This window comes from Carcharodon carcharias, chromosome 3 (genome assembly GCF_017639515.1).
Source record: "Carcharodon carcharias isolate sCarCar2 chromosome 3, sCarCar2.pri, whole genome shotgun sequence".
In the NCBI taxonomy this organism is placed as follows: Eukaryota; Metazoa; Chordata; class Chondrichthyes; order Lamniformes; family Lamnidae; genus Carcharodon; species Carcharodon carcharias.
The window spans coordinates 56,383,702-56,406,043 of NC_054469.1; positions in this window are offsets into that span (position 1 = coordinate 56,383,702).

Sequence of the window (22,342 nt, forward strand, 5' to 3'; positions counted from 1 at the left end):
TGGAACTGCACAGGGAAAGATAAGCAAAGATCTAGAGACAGAGATCCCCATTGACATGGAATAGTTAATATGGCCTAAAGAGTAAGAAAACATTTTAAACAATCAAGGCAATAGAGAGACTGACCGCAAGAGAATCTTAGGATGATCGTGGTCAGGAAACAAAAAACTTTAGAGGTAAAACTATTCAATATCTGTAGTTGAGGCAACTGAAGGATAAGGAGAAATAACACTTAACAATTTCCCACAAGATAGATACAGGTAAAGGAAAAGCTGGGAAAAGGCTAAATAGATGTATTACTGACTATATTAATGTGCCTGCGAGCTACAAAGAGCAAAACCACAGGATTAACACCTTGATGACAGGCAGAGTAAGCGGCTCCCAGAGAGAACTGCCACTGGAAGTGAAGATAGTGAGCCACTGAAAGATAGGATAAGAAAGTGCATTGTAGACAAAAACAGAATTACCTGGAAAAACTCAGCAGGTCTGGCAGCATCAGCAGAGAAGAAAAGAGTTGACGTTTCGAGTCCTCATGACCCTTCAGCAGTTTTGGATTTCCAGCATCCGCAGTTTTTTGTTTTTATATCTTACTGCATTGTAGAGTTGTGTAGGCAGCTTAAGGAATTGAGGTCCGACATGAGACAGCAGCAGGAGATAGCAAACTGGAAGGAGTGGGGGTGCCTACCCAGAAGGATTCAGATCAGGGAACTCATTTCACAGGGAGAGTCATTAAAGAAATGTGTACTGTTATGGAGATTAAACAGAAATTCCATATTCCTTACCACCTCCAGAGTTCAGGGATGGTGGAAAGGATGAATTGAACTTTAAAAAACATCTATAGCCAAAGCATTCAGGAGACAGGGAACAGCTGGGCCACTGTATTGCCCAGCATTCTGATGTGCCTTGGGGCTACACCAAATAGGGCTACCAGGTTCACCCCATTGAATTGATAACAGGAAGGGCCATGCAATTACCCGAACGGATTATAGTAGGAGGAGGGGATATAGGGCCACTGAAAGGAAAAATACGGGACAATGTAAGGGAATTAAGTAAGCAATTACATGAGTTAAGAAAGGAAGTTAGGGACTGACAGATGACTAAGGATATGGAGACAGGCAAATCCAAAGAGCAACAACGGACCTCCCAAGTGGGGAATAAGGTGATGGTCAGGGTGAGTCCTGAGCGAACAGGGTTTGTGCCAGGTGGCATGGACCATATGAGGTAATTATGTCAGGTAATACGTGCGCACTTGTAGATATGGAAATGGGAAATAAACGGAGGCATTACACACAGTTAAAGATATATGATGAATCACCAAGCGGTTACCCAGACAATGGGAGCCAATGTTAATGTTTTCACAGTTTCCTTCTGGGTAGGCACACCCACTCCTTCCAGTTTGCTATCTCCTGCTGCTGTGATCCTGGCTATAGGCGTGTCAGCGCTGGCATGGGGCTTTCCTGAACAGCTATAGGTTTGAGTCCCTAGGAGTAGATAAAGGGGGGATGGTATTCCACATAGGGCTACGTGGATGTATATCCTATGTAAAAGCATGGTACTGATGAGTACTCGAGACTGTTGTTCAGAATCAAGACATTACATTGTGTGCTCATGCCAAACGCTGGAGGTATTTACAAACACAGGCAAAGTTACATTCACCACTTTACCGATACAGTAAGCATTTAAGGCAATTCAGGTATCCTCAACTCCATAGTGCTTCATGACCAGCGAGATTGAGTTCCTTTATGGGGGCTTACTTTGTGCTAGCAACTCGAGTTTCCGCCTACAGGTGACCGATATTTACTATAGGAGACTTCCATTTGCCGGGCAGGGCCACAGGCTACTTGTTTAGCCCTTGGTGGGATGACACCTCATTTATTAATCAAACTCCTGTCAGAATAGCATGCCTAGCCATGCAGGGAGCAACCAAGGAAAGCCCAATCATATGTAGAAGCTTCTAGAGAGCAAATCACGAGAGGGCGTGTGCAAGTGGATTTAGCCACCCAGTCGGCCAGGAGGTTAGCCCAGTCAGCTACTTTCTATGCTACGGCCGGAAGATTGAGGAATTGGTGGGAAATGGTTAGAATGGGTATGACGATAGCCACAGGAATTATGCTCTTATGGGCTATTGGACTCTGTTGTTACCAACACAAAACCTGGAAAGGGACTTTCCAGGCACAGACACTAACAAGCCAAAGGTACGCATCAGTTCCCCGACCTATGCATACTACAAGGGGGAGGACAGGAAAAGGGGAAGTTATGTTGTACAACCAGATGGTTTAGGATTCCTCTGGCGGTCTGCACGACTGGCCAGCTGAAGGACCAGAAAAGGAATTCTCAACTTAAGGTGTGGCCAGCTTGAGCTTTGCCAAGGGCCAAAAGGGGGGACTGCTGGGGAAAATTAAATATATATATAATAAAAAAAGAAGCACACAGTAAGAATTTGCTGAACATATTTAAAATCTCCAAGCAGCCTGCTGAGGGTAGACAGACGGACATTGCACACAAGGGGGCTTTGGGTTTTGTGTGATTTACACAGTTTCAAGAGATGAGCTAATGTCCAGGCACAGGCAGAACCATTCAAGTGGTGCAATGGTGCTTTGAAGCCTTGATAGTGGGACTGGAGATAAAACATAACATAAGGTTAGATTAGGTATACTCCTCTCTCAGATAGGGATGGGGCAGATGGTTTAGCTTAGATATGGGAGGACATACAAAGCCAAAAGAGGGCTTTGATGAAACACAAACAGTTCTGAGTTATGAGAATCAAGGTCTTTGCGTACGTTTTTTAATTTTGATTGTATAATATAATTATGTAAACACCCTTTAGAATAATTGGTTAGCAGAATCACATGTTTATGTACTCAGTAGGATAACTTTAACATGGTACCTGTGTGTCGGTTACCGATTGGATGTATTCAAATGTACTCAAATGTATTGTGATAAGAAAAAGTACAAAAGTAGTGAAATGTAATCAGTCAGGGTGCTGCTGGGTTTTCCTTCTTAGGAATGATTGTGGCTCCCTTGCATATGCTTGAATAAAACCGGTTAAAGGAAGCCTGAATCTCTGTGGTCGCTGTGTGATTGGAGAGTGTAACTTCTCCTCTTCAACTGGCCTAGGTGGTAGTTGCGGGATCAGAGGGTGTGCCCTTCTTCATCCTAATCACATAGCAGAAGGAAGAATGGAATGAGTTAGTCAGAGGTGTCTTGTCTGTAAGACATGAAAAAGATCATAAACTGTTTAAATCAAAAGTTACATTTTGCTTATTTAAAAATGGACTTTGCTTGTCCAAAAATATGGCTGCTACAGGTCACATGATTTGCAATTAGGCTACAGTTCTGGAAACTTCCAACTGTAATTACAGAACAAAGCTCAATCTTCATCCTTGTGAAATTTAACACCTATTATTGTATGGACGCATTACAATTAATGAATCAAGGGAGCAGCAGAGGTCTATCTCCCCAACCAGGACATTATAACAAAGAGAGACCCGTTGAAACTCTTCATATCTGCAGAGGTGCTAATAGCCAACATCTATCTCTGAACATGAAGAATGTATTTTGACCAGAGACAGAAACTGATTGTTTATCTGAAACTGACTGATCAATGGGCAACCCCACATGACCCAAGTTCCTTTGGCCTTTGGAAAGTTTTAATGTTACATTCGTGGACTCCCAAGTCAATCCACTGTTAAACATCCAGCCTGTCAACTCCAAAGCCAGACTCCAAGCTGACAACAATGCCTGCCTCAAGTCTAAACCTCCCTGAAGCCTAGTTCTTGGAAGATTCCTGCCATCGCCTGTAGAGTGGATCAACTTCAAAGGAATTCTACAATTCCTGCTTTCAGCTACCTAAAGCCACCTCAACTTTAACTTCTACATGAAATAACCCTCACTGGACTCTGACATTCACCTGAAATAATATCCATATCTTTGTTTTTTTTTTAGTTGTTCCTGGTTGTAAAACTCTTTTCTTTCCCATCTCATTCTTGTGTCTTATGTGGATGTATTTGCGAGGGCCATTCTCTGGGTTTGGATGTATTAATAAACAATACTTATGGAGCAGAATTTTCCCAGAATTGCACTAAGTGCGGTATCGGGCATTCAAATTGGAGTCCTACCCACTAATGAAGGTGGCGGGTTTTCACGTATCTTCCCGAGTCTGCCTCACTATATATTCACTCATGTGAAACACTCCGTTCCCATGACGGGCGGGCTCTCATTCGCCCACTTGCCATCATCCCGCTGTTGCATCATGCTGGCCGCCATCCTTAAAAGGCAGCCACCAGCAAAGCGCTCATTTCCACCAGCTCACCACCACTGCCTGGGAGACATGTCCAGCAAAGGCAAAAAGGGCGCAGCCCACCGCTTCAATGACGGGTCCCTCGAGTGACTGCTGGATGCTGTGGAAGCCCGCCGGGATGTGCTCTACCGCCACTCTGGCTGCTGGATGGGTAGCAATATCACAAACCTGGCTTGGGAGGCAAAGGCAGCAGTGGTCAGCATGAATGCCCTGCAGAGGAGGACAGCTACCCTGTGCTGCAAAAGGCTGAATGATCTCCTCCATTCTGCCAGGGTAAGTCACTCTTTTCATCACTCCCAACTCTCATACTCACAAGCCCATCACACATCCACAGGGCCCTCACTCACTGCCAGTACAAGGGACATTACTATTCACTCTTTCACACAGACTGTCATTGTTCTCATCCCATCCATGGGACCATTCACCACCCACACAGGCCAGGCATACTTATCATCTGGCCCGGCAGGCGTCCTGATACACTCTCCCCATCTCTATCCATGCAGGACAAATTGGCCCACAGCAGGAGGGAAAGGTCACAGACAGGTGAAGGGATGCCAGAAATCAAAGTTCTGACACAATTCGAAAACGGAGCAATCCAGATGACCGGGACTGTTTCTGTGCTGACGGTGAGGTCGGCACTGCTCTATCAAGTGAGGATCCAGCAGTGCATCATCCATCAGACAACCATGCCGTGAGTGATGTGTCCTCTTTCACAGGCCACTGCCATGTACTAATTATCTCCCCTTGCTTTCACAGGGGCCTCTGCCAAACAGCCGACAGAGTCTATTATCCAGAACCTCCAATCAAGCTCTGAAGAGACCTCTGAAGAGGAATCTGAAGGCACCCTCCCTGAAGTCACGTCACAGCGCTCACCCACACACTCCACCAGCACAGAGACACACACCTCGGCTGGACTTAGCTTTAGAGTGGCCTCAGGATCACAATCTGTTGAGCACATTGCACTTTCTGATCCACAGCAGGTGGAGGCAGGGGCTTCCCAGGTCCCCGGCACTTGTCGATTGCTGGAGGCCAGAACATTGCTGAGTCCGAGTCAGATGACGAACCTCTGGACTCTGGACAGTTGCTGGAGCTGAAAAGGCAAGCAAGGGAACAACAGGAAGGGATGTTCGCTGCACTCCTCAGATTGCAAGGCACGATGGAGGAGTCCGTCTGTCTTCAGGCTGAGGTGATAGCACCGGCATTGTAATGCACTGAGGTCAACACCGGCAGAATGGCAGTCACCATGGAGCCTTGGCCCAGGACGTCACTCCTGAACTGCTGTGTGGGCTCAACTCCACCGCTGAGGCCATAGTTTGTACATGAGAGGGGTGCTGATCGATCTCACTCCAGCTACCCTTTCTGTTCACGGAGTCAGTCAGGGACCCTCGGGCACCACAGGGAGGAAGATCAGCAGGTGCATGCTCCAGGGCCATCCACCCAGGTGACTCTGGGAGTGACTGGCCCATCAGACTCCCCTCTTCCTGTGACCTCCATAGATCCAGCTTTCCAGCTTCACAGGCCCGAGGAGGGTGCCACTGCCACACAGCGGGACCCCAAAAGCAGGGTGGGGCCCTCCAAGTCTCGGCTCTCCAGAGGACACCCGCCAAAGTCATCACAGACAGGGCTTTGCAGTCAGCAGGCTGCCTCCACCTCTGCTGTGGATGTCTGGGGAACACCGACACATAGCAGCAGGGTTAGGTAAAAGTAGTTGCACAGCCTGGCCACGGGTGTTGATTACTTGTACATTTCACTATTGCCAATAAACTCCTAAGAATGTCACCCTGCCTGTGGCTCCTTGTTCTGTTGAGCAGTGTTCTTGTCACTCAGATGTGAAACCTTTCTGCACAAGATAAAAAGCAGGTGTCTCAGTCCAGGGCCTCTTCCCTGTGCTCTGTGCAGCCATCAGACCACAGTGATAGTCCAGCCTCACACTCCCTGGAAACATTACTGATGCCTGCATCTCAGCAGTGCCAGTCATTGCTGCCAGAATGTAGTGGGCAGGCACCACAGAGTTCTGTCATTCTCTCTGTGTACTCTCAGCATCTTTAAGGTGGGGCTGTCCCCTGTCACACCAGTATCTGCGACCAGTGATACTGTGCATTAGTTCCTGAAGGGCTGAGGTGCTGAAGGCGGACATAGCATCAGATACGTCTAAAGTTTCATAGCTGCGTCTCTGAGATGGCTTTGATCATGGTGCGCAAGCGAGCTGCCCTCGGCCAGACAGGGTCAAGCAGTCTCAGAGGCTATGTGAAGATCTATGGAGTTTCCTCGCTGTATGTTGTCAAGATCCTCCTGCGATCGAGCGATTATTCGGGCCTCCGCTGCATCTCCATGACAGGAGCATTCTCACAGAGGATATTGGCGTCGCAATACACCAGACTGGAGTCAAACGTTCACAACTGCAATGTGAGGATCTACGGGGACACCTCACTGCATGTTGTCATCATTGTCCACAAATCTAGCAGCTATGAGGACCTTCCGAGTGCACCTGCCTCGTCTAGCCAGTGCAAAAGCCTCATCCCCGTGGGTGTCACTACCAAAGGCCTCTTCACCTTCATTCCCATCGGCATCCTCCTCATCGGAGGAGAGGTACAGCTCCTCCATCTCCTCCTCAGCCAGCTCCTCACCCTGTTACAGCGCCAGGTTGTAAAGGGCGCAGCGGATGATGACAAGGCATAACAGTCTTTGCGGACTGTATTACAGGACGCCGCCAGACTGGTCCAGGCACTGGAACCACATCTTCAGCATCCCGATGGTCTGCTCCACCAAGTTGCGAGCTGCTGCATGAATCTCATTATAGCATCGCTTTGCTGCGGTCTGAGGCCACCACACAGGTGTCATCAGCCACGGCTCCTGCGGGTAGGCCCTTGTCCCCAAGGAGCCAACCCTGCAGCCTATGTGGACCCTGGAAGACTGCAGGAATCTGCGAGCGACTCAGGATGTAGGTGCCGTGCACATTCCCTGGAAACCGTGCACGTACGTGCAGGATGCGTTTCTGGTGGTCACATACCAGATGCACATTTAGTGAGTGGAAGCCCTTGCAGTTGATGAGGTCCGCTGAATGTAGCGATGGAGACCTGAGCGCCACATGAGTGCACTCAATTGCACCCTGCACCTGTGGGAATCCCGAGATCAGGGCGAACGCAATGGCCTTGCATCCTGCCTGTCCCGGTCCCGGGCGAAACGCACAAAGTTGTGTGCCTTGGACAAGTTGGCATCCGTGACCTCATGGATGCATTTGTGGGTGGCGGATTGTGAAATCCCACAGAGGTCACCTGTGGAGACCTGAATGGAGCCACTGGCATAGAAATTGAGCACGGCAGACACTTTCACAGCCTCTGGCAATGGATACCCTCCATGTCCCCTTGACGCCAAGTCCTGCAGTAAGTGGCAGATATGAGCCACCAGGTCCTTAGACAAGCGTAGTCGTCAGCAACACTGGTTCTCAGTCATCTGCAGGAATGGCAGGTGGCGTCTATAGACCCTGGGTGTTGCTAGGTGCTGACCAGCCACGGCTCACTGTCACTCCTGATAAGCGTGTGCGGAAGCCCCTGCTGCACCTTCACAAAGTTGCTGCTCCTGCCCTTGTGCAGCCAGTTGCCTCAGTCACTCTCTCCTCCATCTTCTATGGTCTCTGTAGGCCATCAGGCATACAACTAGGTCACTACGATCCATGATCCTGACGTGGTCCTCCTGCAGCATGAGAGGAAGGGAGACGTGTTTATCATGGCTGTACTTAGCATCTTTCCTGGCCCTATATGACCTCCCCTTAATGATTCCTGGAGAGTGCTGGTCACCCTTTGGATGCCAGGGATGAGCGCGCTGCATGGCTGCTCTATCAACCTTAGACATGGGGAACACTGGTCCAAACCGGGATGCTGAGATTGCAAGGGGCTGTGAGCTCCTCCAGCAGTGACTGCTACATGTACAACATGTGTAGTCCAGCTGCTCCACAATCTAATAAAGTGGTGACGGACTCGAAGTCTGTGCCGGGGGGGGTAAGGTATTGAGTGCTCAGTGGCCCTCTGGTGCCTCTGTGTTGCTTGCATGGGCGGGCAGGATAGGAGCCTGTCCCCAGTCACATCACTATGGCTGTGCCTAATCTGTCCTAGTTGCAGAGGCATGGTCAGTTTATACAGGTGACCCTAATGCACGGTCACTTCGCTCGCTTACCCTCGATTGCCTGTGTGCAGGATGCAGCGTGAGGGCAGCACTTGACCCCCGCCCCCTCAGCAGTCGCCTCTGAGGCTGGCCAGCACTTGCCCCCAGACACCCCCCATCCCACAGCAGTCGCCTGTAGGGCCAGGCATCAGTCCCCCCACCTCCACCCCGCTCCCCCCCACCGGTGCCCCTGAGGCTTGTAAACAACGGGTGAGCTGTGGTGAATGCTGCTGCTCACTCACCTCAGTTCCCACAAAGTGAAGGCTGCCAAGTGCACGTCGCATGCATGCTGTAGTGAAACATGTTGGCATGCATTCCTGCTGACGTGGATGGACAATACGGCGAGGTTCCAAGAGCCTGGCGGGATGGCCTTTTAATTATATGCTAGCGTATTACAATTAGCTCTCCATTGACCGATGGCAGGAAACATGGCACGCCATTGGTGGGCTGAGCGGAAAATTGCGACCTGCCTTCGCGCCGTTGTGAAGTGGGCCCCGCCATATTTTCCATGCAAGCCGCCTATCACGCTTGCCGCCAGCGGGCTCGGAAAATTCCGCTCATGATTTAACCCTGAGGAGAGTTTGCTGCAGGTTACTTTAAATTTGACGTCACAGATAAAAGGTTTGGGGAAACACACCATATCCTATTTTAAAAATTAAAATTCCTCTGTTAATGGACAGGCAGCAAGAAAAATAAAGGAGTTCAGTTTGCCTGTCTCCCCTGTCCATAACAGAGGTCTGACTTCATAAAAGGACACAGCAAGCCAGCAGTAAAATATTCAATGATGTCAAGGAAACCATTAGGGAGAAAATTGGTTTCAGCCAATTGACAATTAAACCCACTGGAAGAGAACCACAGGCAGTCAAGGGACTCATAGCAATAGAGAAACACAGGCAGAAGAACAGGTGTCACAGCTGTTTAGCTGAGAAATTGTGAATGGTTTGTAGCAGCTAATATTGGAACTCTGACATTCAACAGCATCTCTCCGTATGTTTCATCCAAAAATAATTTAATCAGAATATCGACAACAGTATACTTCATACTGTGTCTCTCTACCAAAACATACATTACTGATACTGTGATAAAGCACTAATATATGCTCTTCAATTCTTTGATGACTGTGCAACTAATAAATCTCACTATAACTCATACAAATAAAAAGTAACACTGATTCATGCACCATTACAGATCCTGAGGCAGGTGAACCAATAAGTGATTGTGATTCATCACAAGCACTCACTTAGTGAAGCTGACCTTGCATTTTCATTTCTTAAACAGGAATCAAAGAAAATTGTGAGGGCCCAGAATAATTAGAGGGGTAGATGGGCATGGGGATTAATTTATTTTTAATGTGACTGTGATCAAGGGAATCTAATGCTCCTCATTTTTATCAACCTGCCTGCAGCCTTTGAAACACTTGACCAGATCATCCTTCTGCAATACCTCTCCTCCATTGTCAAGCTGGGGACTACCCTTGCCTAGTTCTATTCTTACCTACCCATTGTAGCCAGAGAATCACCTGCAACAGCTTTCTTCCTGTTCCTGCACTGTTACTTCTGGACTCCCACAAGAATCTGTCCTCCGCAGCTTTCTAGTTCTGAGTTACATGTTGCCCCTCAGCGGCATCATCCAAAAACATGAGCTGGGATTTTTTGGGACCTGGCAAGAAAGAGGAGGTGAAACTGAAAGCAGGTGGCAAAGCTCTTCCTCTCTGACTCCCATTCCCATAGCAATCTCATGCTAAATGGCCAATTAACTGCCAGCAGGGCCATCCACTAAGCCATCCGCTCAGCAACTGGAGGTGGGTTTGAGGTGGCCAGCACGTCACCTGATGCAGAAGGAAGTGCTGCCGGCATGTTTAAAGGTCGGCCAGGACCCGAGCCCTGATCCCAATAGTTTTTGCCTTAGCGATTGTCCTCTGCAACCACCCTGGGAAGGCCAAAGCCTACCAGAGCCCAGAAGCCATCGACAGCCACTCCCCAGCATCTAGGAATGTGACCTTCCTGCCACCACCACCACTACTACCCCCTCACCCCCAAAATCCAGGAACCTTGGAACCACATCACACCGCGCCCCACCCCCCACCACCCACCCCCCCGCTTCCCCCCCCCCAACCCCCCACCCCCCGCAGCATCTAGGTGCCTTTGCCCTTCTCCAAGCACTCCCCACTTCCCCCCACCCCCTCTACCCCATGCAGCATCCAGAAGCCTTTGACTGCCCAACACCCTCACAAGAAAATCACATTGGAAGCCAGGGGTCAAAATGTTTTTTTTTGCTCTTTTTGAGATTTTCTTGAGGCCTACTTTTTGATTTTTGAGAGTTAATTTTCATTCTCAGTAACTCCTTTATTATGTGATGCGGCCATGCGGTGACATTACCTTTTGTATTTGTGTTAATATTTTTTAGGGTTTCCTTCTTTAGATAGATAAGCTTTTGCAAAAATAAAGATAAATGACTCGTTAATCTATTAATCTGTTTGAAGATACAGAGAAGTTTCTTACTCTTCCTTGAAAACTGCCATGGATTCATTAAGGCCAATTGAGCAAGGTTTTGGTTCAATATCTCATCTGAAAAACAATAGCTGGAATGCTAAACTCCCTCAGTATTGCACTGAAGTGCCACGCTATGTATAGAAATTATGTATAGAAGTCTCTGGAGGAAAATTTGAACACACAACTTTCTCACTCAGAAGCAAATGTGCTACCAGAAGAGTTGAGTGTGTTATCCCAACTGACATTATAATTAAAGAAAATGAATGTATATGAAATTCGTTGACAGCATTAAAATAAGCAGTAATAGTAGAAAAATGTCATATATAAAAGATTTAGAGCATTACTTGGGCATATGTTGAAAATGGGCTAAGGTAAATTCAAAGATAAAAACAAAAAAACTGCGGATGCTGGAAATCCAAAACAAAAACAGAATTACCTGGAAAAACTCAGCAGGTCTGGCAGCATCGGCAGAGAAGAAAAGAGTTGACGTTTCGAGTCCTCATGACCCTTCGACAGAACTTGCGTTCGAGTCCAAGAAAGAGTTGAAATATAAGCTGGTTTAAGGTGTGTGTGTGGGGGGCGGAGAGATAGAGAGACAAAGAGGTGGAGGGGGGGGTGGTGCGGTTGTAGGGACAAACAAGCAGTGATAGAAGCAGATCATCAAAAGATGTCAACGACAATAGTACAACTCCAGCATGATGCCACCACCAAACACATCTTCCCTTCACCCCCCTTATCGGCATTCCGTAGGGATCGCTCCCTCCGGGACACCCTGGTCCACTCCTCCATCACCCCCTACTCCTCAACCCCCTCCTATGGCACCACCCCATGCACACGCAAAAGATGCAACACCTGCCCCTTCACTTCCTCTCTCCTCACCGTCCAAGGACCCAAACACTCCTTTCAAGTGAAGCAGCATTTCACTTGCATTTCCCCCAACTTAGTCTACTGCATTCGTTGCTCCCAATGTGGTCTCCTCTACATTGGAGAGACCAAACGTAAACTGGGCGACCGCTTTGCAGAACACCTGCGGTCTGTCCGCAAGAATGACCCAAACCTCCCTGTCGCTTGCCATTTCAACACTCCACCCTGCTCTCTTGCCCACATGTCTGTCCTTGGCTTGCTGCATTGTTCCAGTGAAGCCCAACGCAAACTGGAGGAACAACACCTCATCTTCCGACTAGGGACTTTACAGCCTTCCGGACTGAATATTGAATTCAACAACTTTAGGTCGTAAGCTCCCTCCCCCATCCCCACCCCCTTTCTGTTTCCCCCTTCCCTTTTTTTTCCAATAAATTATAAAGATTTTCCTTTTCCCACCTATTTCCATTATATAAAAAAAAAACCCCACTAGAGCTATACCTTGAGTGCCCTACCATCCATTCTTAATTAGCACATTCGTTTAGATAATATCACCAACTTTAATTTTAACACCTATGTGTTCTATTGTACTATTGTCGTTGACATCTTTTGATGATCTGCTTCTATCACTGCTTGTTTGTCCCTACAACCACACCACCCCCCCCTCCACCTCTTTGTCTCTCTATCTCTCCGCCCCCCACACACACACCTTAAACCAGCTTATATTTCAACTCTTTCTTGGACTCGAACGCAAGTTCTGTCGAAGGGTCATGAGGACTCGAAACGTCAACTCTTTTCTTCTCCGCCGATGCTGCCAGACCTGCTGAGTTTTTCCAGGTAATTCTGTTTTTGTTTTGAGGTAAATTCAACACTGCAAGTTTAAAGCTCAATATAAACTTCAAGAACAATATGTCTCATCTCTCTGCAACCCTTTGGTCTAAATAGCTTTAGGCTTTAGCAATATCCTCAATCTCAAATCCATTTCAACACACATCTGCTTCTCAGGTTTTAAAACTATTTTTTTGTAAATGTCTTAATATTTCTCATTTGACTGAGATTATCTATTATGGCATTCCACTCCTAATTCCCTTCTGATGTTGTCCTTTTTATATGTTACTGCTCTGTGCGTTTGTATGATGCTTTTTTCTCCCTCCAACGTCCCTTCATTTCTGATTCTGTAAATATGCTTGTTTATTACTTATTTCTCAGTTACTAAGATAAAATCCAATCTGAAAGGTTGATTTTTGTTCTCTCCACACATCCTAACTGATCTGTTGTATATTTCCAACATTTTTATTTTATTTTATTTCAGTTTTCCCATAGTAATGTTGACGTTGAGTTGAAAGATATCTGTTTTATAGCGTTATTTCTATTATCAAGAAATTGCGATGGGGGGGGCTCCTTCCCAGACATAATGGCAATGGCTCGAGCTCAGGTTCGTCTCATGCCTGCAACATCCTTCTTCTGTCTCTATACATATGGAAGTGACTTCTTTCTCATTTGTCACCCCCATCATTGATTTTTCGGAGGCTTTTTGGAGGGGTTTTAAGGGCATATTTGCCCATCGGCCCCAGGGCAGGGGTGTGCAGGGCATGATTTCAAAATTTGCAGATGATACAAAGATTGGAAATGTTGTCAACTGTGATGGGGACAATCTTGAACTTCAAAAGGACAGACACGTTGGTGGATTAGGCAGACAAATGGCAGATCAAGTTCAATGAAAAGAAGTGTGAGGTGATTCATTTTGGCAGGAAAGATATAGTGAGACAATATAAAATAAAGGAAGAGCCTCTAAAGGAGGTGCAGGGACAGAGGGACCTTGGTGTATACATACATAGGTAATTGAAGACGGCAGGGCATGTTGAGAGAGCAGTTCATAAAGCATATAGTATCTTAGGCTTTATTGATAAGAGCATTGAGTACAAGAGCAAGGAGGTCATGTTGAACTTATTTAAGACCTGTTAGACCTCATCTGGAGTACTGTGTCCAGTTCGGGGTGCCATACTTGAGGAAGGAGGTGAAGGCATTGGCGAGAATACAGAGGAGTTTTACACAAGTGATTCCCAGGATGAAGAACTGCAACTATGAGGATAAATTGGAGGGATTGGGACTGTTTTCCTTGGAGAAAAGAAGGCTGAGAGGAGACTTGATAGAGGTATTTAAGATCCTGAGGGGTATGGACAGGGTAAATAGTGAGAAGTTGTTCCCACTCAAGATCTATAGACCACAGATTCAAAATAATTGGCAAAAGGAGTAAATGTGATGTGAAGAAAAAAATTTTCACCCGGAGGGTGGTTGGAGTATGGAACAAACTTCCTGAAAGGGTGGCGGAGACAGGTTTGATCAAGTTATTCAAAAGGGAATTGGATTGCTACCTGAAAATAGAGAATGTGCAAGGTTACAAGGATAAAGCAGGGGTGTACGACTAGATGGAATGCTCTTTCATGGAGCCAGTGCAGACGTGATGGGCGAATGGCCTCTTTCTGCACTGTAATGATACTGTGATATACTGTGATACTGTGATCTACTTTGAACCCTGGTAGAAAACTATGTGTCAGCATGGCAGAATCAAGATCCCTGGTTCAGTGACAATTCCCTGCATGCTCTCTTCCAGGCTACTTGGGAAAGGCGGGAGATGCTCTTCCCCAAGGACAAAAGGAAGAGACCTCCCCGCCTAACCAAGAAAGCTTGTACAGAAGATCAGTAGCTCTGGCATCCTCAGGAGAACTGATGTGGCTGACGTGCTTGCAGCACTGCAATGACCTTCCCCACTCTATAGGAGTGGGTACCACACTTCAGTTTCCCTTTGGGGAACAGCAAATGGATAGTTGGGAGGGAGAACGCACCATGTCAGTGACTATGGCAGAGACTGCACCTCCTGAAAGCTAACAATTGAAGCTCTGTTGGGGATGCAACCACTGCAGAGTGGCCCAATTCCACAGATATTAGAGCACGTGTGCAAGGCAATTAGACATCATATTTGCTCTAACGCAGCCAACCTTATTCCATGCTCCCATAGTAAAAGACAACCCAGAGTACCAGAGCGAGGGCCTGGGCTGGGAGTGAAGTCCTGATCATTGTCATCCTGACTCTCATGTAGGAGGCGGCTCTGGAGCTGGCAGGGTAACAGGACAGCTGCTCCATCACATATGTTGAGGCTGGAGTGCAGTCACAGTGTCGCCTCATCACTGAACACAAGGGAATTTTTCAGCGAGCATGACGGGTGGTGTGCACTTGTCTTCCAATGTGCAGACATTGATGGGAAATGCAGCTGATTCTGTGGGCTCCAGTCTGGAGGAGGGTGAAACACTGATCATTCTGTTTTCTCTCACAGTTCAAACACAGGAACAGAGAGCTACTATCACCAGTGGACATCTTTAGTGAAGAGGAGGGGACATCAGAGAGTTCAATGTCACATCATTCCACTGCAGCCTCCACCAGCACAGATACTTTCATCTAAGTGGATATGTGTTTGTAAGTATATTTGGGCACATAAACTGGTATGAGCATCACACATGCCTGGCCAGTTGTCAGAGGGTGTGACAGCCAATGCCATTGACATTCGGAGGACTGTGGGAGGCCAGGCCCATGTTGAACCCCAGGCTGATGATTTGCCTCTGGAGTTTCCCATAAGGAGGCAGATTTGGTGGAGCTTCCAGAGGGTATCCATGCGCTGGCTCAGACAGTGCAGGAGTCTATCCATGCCATGAGTGCTGCCATTTCCCTCTCATCTGCCTGAATGGCCTCCTCCATCTAGAGATTGATGCTCATGGCGAGCAGATCCAGCAGACCAGTCAATAGTTGCCAGAGATGCACAAAGACCTACATTCCATTATGTTATCTATGAGTTCTATGCAGCAACGGCAAGGCAAAAGGGGAACAAGGCAATTGGAATCTCCACCAGGTTCTTGTCCTCCTCAGGACTCAGGAGCCCCTCACCAGAGGATGGCTGCCAAGGTCATCACAGGCCATAGAACAGCAAGGTCAGCAGCCTGCCCCCACTGCAGCTGGCAGCAAAGAGAGAGCACCATGTAGAAGCACTCATCAAATAATTAAGACAACTCTAGATGTACTTGGGTCTCATGGGACATCGGACAATTAATGATTTTCTGCTTGTTTGCGGTGATTAAAAAATCAATGTCTGATTTGGTTTATGAAACTTTCAATCCAGTGTTCATGGCCTTCCACCACTGCAAAAGTGACATGCCGACCCAAGAACTGGCTGAGGTTGACCATGGCGTGTGTGTTCATCATTTGCACATTCGAGAAGCACCAGGTGCTATTGGCCAAAGGGTCTGGGCTTACAGCAGAGGTGAGTGACGTTATGAGGAGGTCTTGTGGATCAAAAGATGGCGCCCCTGCTTCTGAGCCAGGAGTTCCAGGCTGAAGTCCCACTTTAGGACTTTTTGGCCACGGAAGGACTGTTCATGACACGATTCAATCAGGTTGGTAACCTGCTAATCTTTGCAACACTTCTCCATTATTCCCTACAGGGGAAAAAATGTGTGAAGATACAAAACAAACATTGACATTGCAGTGGATCTTTACTTGGTTGGTTGGCTGCAGTGGCCAGCTGAAACAATGGAGTGTAAGTGCTTACCAAGCCTCCCTATCTTGCCCTGCAAGCAGCCCTCCATGTCTAACAAGATGCCCATCGGCTTCCATGTCTTCCTCTTCATCTGAGAATGCCTCACGCTGTATTGTATCCTCAGCAGGCAGGACCTCTCGACTCTGCACTGCCAGGTTGTGTAAAGAGCAGCAGATGACCACTATCCAGGATATCCATGCAGGGACATATTGAAGACAGCTACCAGATTGGTCCAGGCACTTGAACCTAATTTTGAGATTAATGGTCGCTCTGGTTGCAGTGTGACTCATGTTATAGTGTTCCTCTACCTTAGTCCTAAGGTTCCCTACTGGTGTCAGCAGCCATATTTTCAATATTAGCAAGTATCCATCCCTGCAGACACACAGAGCGGTTGAAAAGCTGTGGCATCTGAGAGTGTTGGAGATGTAGTGACCGCTCCCAGGGTATCGAGCACATACCTGCAGGATCCGCTGATGGTGGTCAGAGATGGGTTGGATATTGAATGAGTGAAATCTCTTCCTGTCCTGAGAATGCCCTGATGGCCACATGTGTGCAGTCTATGAGACCTTGCAATGTGAGAATCCAGCCAGGGCACCGAAGCCTCTGGATCTCTTGACCTGACTCAGTAATGATGACTTCATATAAGTAGGTCAAATGCATCCTTCAATAGGCCAATGGCTATTGGTTCTAACAGAAATCGGTAAGAATAAGCATTTTTTCAAACTCCCATGCCAAGATGGCTCATACATTGCTGGCAAAGGTACTTGTCCATCAATTTTGAGGTTTATATCAGTTTGTATAGTCAAGTTAGACAGCTTGAAACACAGCATAAAAAATCGCATACTTCGGCTAACTCATTCTGGAAAGCAGTCTTCAGTGACCCACTTACTAAATTCATTGTTTGAAAATTCACAAGATGACATATCTGACCATAAGCACTGAGATACATCAATTTCTTACCCAGGCAAATATCATGGGCAAGGGAAGGCACAAAGTATGCCTGGCTTTACTGAGTATTCCAAATGAATCCCTCCATCTAAAGCAACCAGAACGTCCAATAAAGACTCCCTAACCTTAGAACTGAGAAATATGTTTATAGAACCGAGAGCATAAACAATATAGAATTGAGAGGATATACTTATAGAACTGAGAGGTTATACTTGTAGAACAAAGAGAATATACTTATCAGGAAATGCTCAAAAGGCTAGGGTTCTTTTCTCAGGAAAAGAGAAAGCTGAAGGGGGCCCCCAACTGAGGTCTAAACATATGAAAAAGTAGGTGTAGAAAAGGTGTGGAAGCCAAAACGAGGGATCATAAATATAAGATAGTCACTATTAAATCCAAATGGGAATTCAGGAGAAGCTTCTCTACTCAAAAAGTGATAAGAGTGCAAGTGGTACTTGCTACCACAAGGAGGGCACAATTTCAAAGTTTGTGGACTCTACAAGGAGCAGTTGAGGCAAATAGCATAGATGCATTTAAAAAGATTAGTGCATTTTAAGATAAAACAAGAGGGAGAAATGAATAGAAGGATTGTGCTGAATTATATGAACAAATGTGGGAGGAGGTATGTGTAGAGTATAAACACCAGCATAGTTGGGCTAAATTTGGGTCGCTTTGCTAGTGCTGTTGGGGAGCAGGGGTGTGAGAACCAGGAGAGAATGTTAGAAAGTAATACCAGGGTGCACAGAACGTTGGGGGTTACAGATAGCACTAAAATAGAGAATAGTAAGTTAATAGACGGAATTGGAGTAAGGGAGCAAGTAATGCAGTCTAAATCAGGGTTACACTGCATGTATGTGAATGCACAGAGTATAGTTAATAAAATTGAGGAGTTACAGGCGCAGAAAGCTTTGTGGCGATAACATGGCTTAAGGAAGGGCAGATCTGGGTACTAAATATTCCTGGTTACAAAGTGTTCAGAAAAGATGGGAAAGGGAAAAAAGGAGGAGTGGCATTTTTGATTAAGGAGAGCATTGCAGTACTGGAGAAAGAGGATATGTCAGAGGATTCAAGGGCAGAATCGATTTGGCTAGAGCTAAGGAATAAGAAGGGTGCAATTACATTGCTCAGTTTAATATATAGGCCACCAGCATCTAGGAAGGACATAAAGGAACAAATCTGCAAGAAAATTACAGAGAGGTATAAACATCATAGAATAGTTATAATGGGGGACTTTAATTGCCTGTATATAGACTGTGATAGTGGTAGTTTAAGGGGTGGTGAGAGACAAGCATTCCTAGATTGTGTTCAGGAGTACTTCCTATAGCATATGTGTCCAGTCCAACAAGAAAGGGGGCACTGCTAGACCTAGTTCTTGGGAAAGAGGTGGGCTAAGTAGATCAAGTGACAGTGGGGGAGCATTTAGGGGACAGTGATCATTGTATCATAAGATTTAGAATGACTGTGGAAAATTACATTGGTCAATCCAGAGTAAGAACAATCACTGGCACAGAGCGGACTTCAATGGGGCAAGACTGGAGCTGGGCCGGATAGATTGGAACCAAAGGTTGGCAGGAAAAGCAGTAGCTGAACATTGGGCTACCTTTAAAAAGGAGATGGCTTAGGCATAGTCAAGGTATGTGTCCTCAAAAGGGAAGGGTGGAACAGACAAATTCAGAACTCCCTGGATGACAAAGGAGATAGAAATTAAGGTGAAGAAGAAAAAGTGCGCTTATGACAGGTGTCAGGTAGCAAATACAATTGAGAACCAAGCTGAATACAGAAGGTTCAGAAGGGATGTGAGAAAGCAAATACAAGAAGCAAAGGGGGATTATGAAAAAAGACTGGCAGCTAACATAAAAGGAAATCCTAAAGTATTCTATTAGCACATCAATAGTAAAAGGGTGGTAGAAGGAGGAGTAGGGCCAATTAGGGACCAAAAAGGGGATTTACACATAGAGGCAAGAGGCATGGCTCAGGTGTTAAATTAATACTTTGCATCTGTCTTTACCTACGAGGTAGATGCTGCCCAGGTCATGGTAACAGAGGAGGAAACTCAGTCACTAGAAGGGTTTAAAATTGATAAGAAGGAGGTACTGGACAAGCTGTCGATACTTAAATTTGATAAGGCACCTAGTTTGGATGAGACCCATCCAAGAATACTGAAGGAAGTGAGAATGGAAATTGCAGAGGCACTAGCAATAATCTTTCAAAGTTCCTTGCATTCGGGGGTGATTCCGGAGGACTGGAGAATTGCAAACATTATGCCCTTGTTCAAAAAAGGTTGTAAAGATCTGTCCTGCAATTACAGACCAGTCAGTTTAACTCCGGTGGTGGGGAAACCTCTAGAAACAATTATTCAGGATAGAATTAATAGTCACATGGAAAAATGTGGATTGATTTGGAAGAGTCAGCAAGGATTTGTTAAGGGAAAATTGTGTCTAACTAACTTGCTGGAGTTTTTTGAAGAGGTAGCAGAGATGGTTGATAGGGGAAAGGCTGTTGATGTGGTGTTTATGGACTATCAAAAGGCATTTGATACAGTGCCACACAACAGACTTGTGAGGAAAGTTATAGGTTATAGAAATAAAGGGACAGTAGCAACATGGAAACAAAATTGTCTGAGGGGTGGGAAACATAGAATAATGGTTAATGGGTATTTTTCAGGCTGGGAGAAGGTTTGTAGTGGAATTCCCCACGGGTAGGCATTGGGACCCTTGCTTTTCCTGCTATATATATAAAAATGATCTAGATCTTGGTGTGCAGGGGACAGTTTCAAAGTTTGCAGACGACTCAACACTTTGGAGAATTGTAAACTGTGAGGCCCAGTGTTGAATTCCAAAAGGACATTGACACATTGGTGGAGTGGGCAGATAGGTGGCAGATGAAGTTCAATGCAGCGAAGTGTGAGGTGGTGCACTTTGGTACAAATAACATGGAGAGACAGTATAAAATAAAGGATACTATTCTAAAGGGTGTGCAGGAGCAAAGAAACCTGGGTGTATATGTACATAAGTCATTAAAGGTGGCAGGAGAGGTAGCGAGAGCTGTTTCTAATGCATTCTAGGCTTCATTAATAGGGACATAGAGAATAACAGCAGGGAGCTTTTGATGAACTTATATAAGACACTGGTTAGACCTCAACTAGAGAATTGTATACAGTTCTGGGAGTCACACTATAGGAAGGATGTGAATACATTGGACAGAGTGCTGAAGAGTTTTATGAGAATGGTTCCAGGGATGAGACATTTCTATTATGCAGAAAGATTGGAGAAGTTGGGGCTGTTTCCCTTGGAGAGGAGAAGGCTATGAGGATGTTAGAACACTTGTTAGAAGTGTTCAAAATCATGAGGGGTCTGGACAGAGTCCATAGGGAGAAACTGTTCCCGCTTGTAAATGGATCAAGAACCAGAGGGTACAGTTTTAAACTGTTTTACAAAAGAAGCAAATGCGAGATGAGAGAAAACATTTTCACACAGCGAATAGTTAGGGTTTGGAATGCGCTGCCTAGAAATGTGGTGGACGCAGGTTCAATTGAAGCATTCAAGAGGGCATTGGATGATTATTTAAATAGAAACAATGTGCAGGGTCACAGGGAAAAGACAGGAGATTGGCACGAAGTTAAAATGCTCAGAGAGCCGGTGCAGACATGATAGGCCGAATGGCCTCCTTCTGCACTGTAACAATTCTATGATTCTGTGATTCTAACTGTTTCTAAATTGTGGAGTTAATGCAATTGTACCTATCTGGGCGAGTGGGTGCTGGTCTTTTCTCTGGAAGAATCATAAATATTTTCTGCACCCTCTCCAATACCTTCACACACTCCCTAAAGTGCAGTGCCCAGAACTGAGTTCAACAATTCTTGTTGAGCCTGAACCAATGCTTTATACTGCTTCTGCTTGTAGCTACTCCTACCAGGAGATCTACTGTGATGGTATGTCATACTTCTCTGTTTTGTGCCATCCTCACACATCCAGTGCTTTATACAGGTTTATCATAACTTCTTGGCTTGTGTACCCTATTCCCCTATTAATAAACTCCAGGATTCCATGCTTTATTAACCAATCTCTCAACCTGTCCTGCCACCTTCAATGATTTATGCACATATATACCCAGGTCCCTTTGTTCCTGCACCCCTTTTAGAATTGTAGCCTTTATTTTGCGTTCTTCCTATCAAAATGAATCACTTCACACTTCTCTGCACTAAATTTCATCCAAATTTTTTATCACCTGCAAACTTTGAAATTGTGCCCTGTACACAAGGCCTAGGTCATTAATATATATAAGGAAGAGCAAGGGTCCCAATATCAACCCCGCTGAACTCCACTACAAATCTTTCTCCTGTCCAAAACAACAGTACTCTTTGTTTCCTGTCACTCAGCCAATTTTGTTACTGTCCCTTTTTTTCCCCATAAGCTCTAACTTTGCTCACAAATCTGTTATGCATTAGTTTATCAGCTGCCTTTTGGAAGTTCATGTACACCACATCAACAGCATTATTCTCATCAACCCTCTCTGTTACTTCATCAAAAAACTCAGGCTAAGTTAGGTAAATACGATTTTCCCTTAACAAATTTATGCTGGCTTTCCATAATTGACCCACTTTTTCCCAAGTGACTATACATTTTACCCGGAATTTTCATTTCTAAAAGCTTCTCCGCTATCGAAGTTAAACTGACTGGCCTGTAGCTGCTGGTTTTATCTTTAGATCCTTTTGTGAACAATTTTCTGGTCCTCTAGCACCATCCCTGAGTCTAAGGGAGATAGTAAAATTATGGCTAGTGCCTCTGCAATTTCTACTCCTACTTCCTTCAGTATCCTTGGGTGCATCTTGTGTGGTCCTGGTGCTTTACCAAATTTAAGTACAGAGTGCCTATCTAATACCTCCTCTTTTAGATTTTTAAACCCTTAAAAGTGTCTCAAATACCTCCTCTTGCACCATGACCTGTGTAGCATCTTCTTCCTTGATAAAGACAAATTCAAAGTATTCAATTAATACC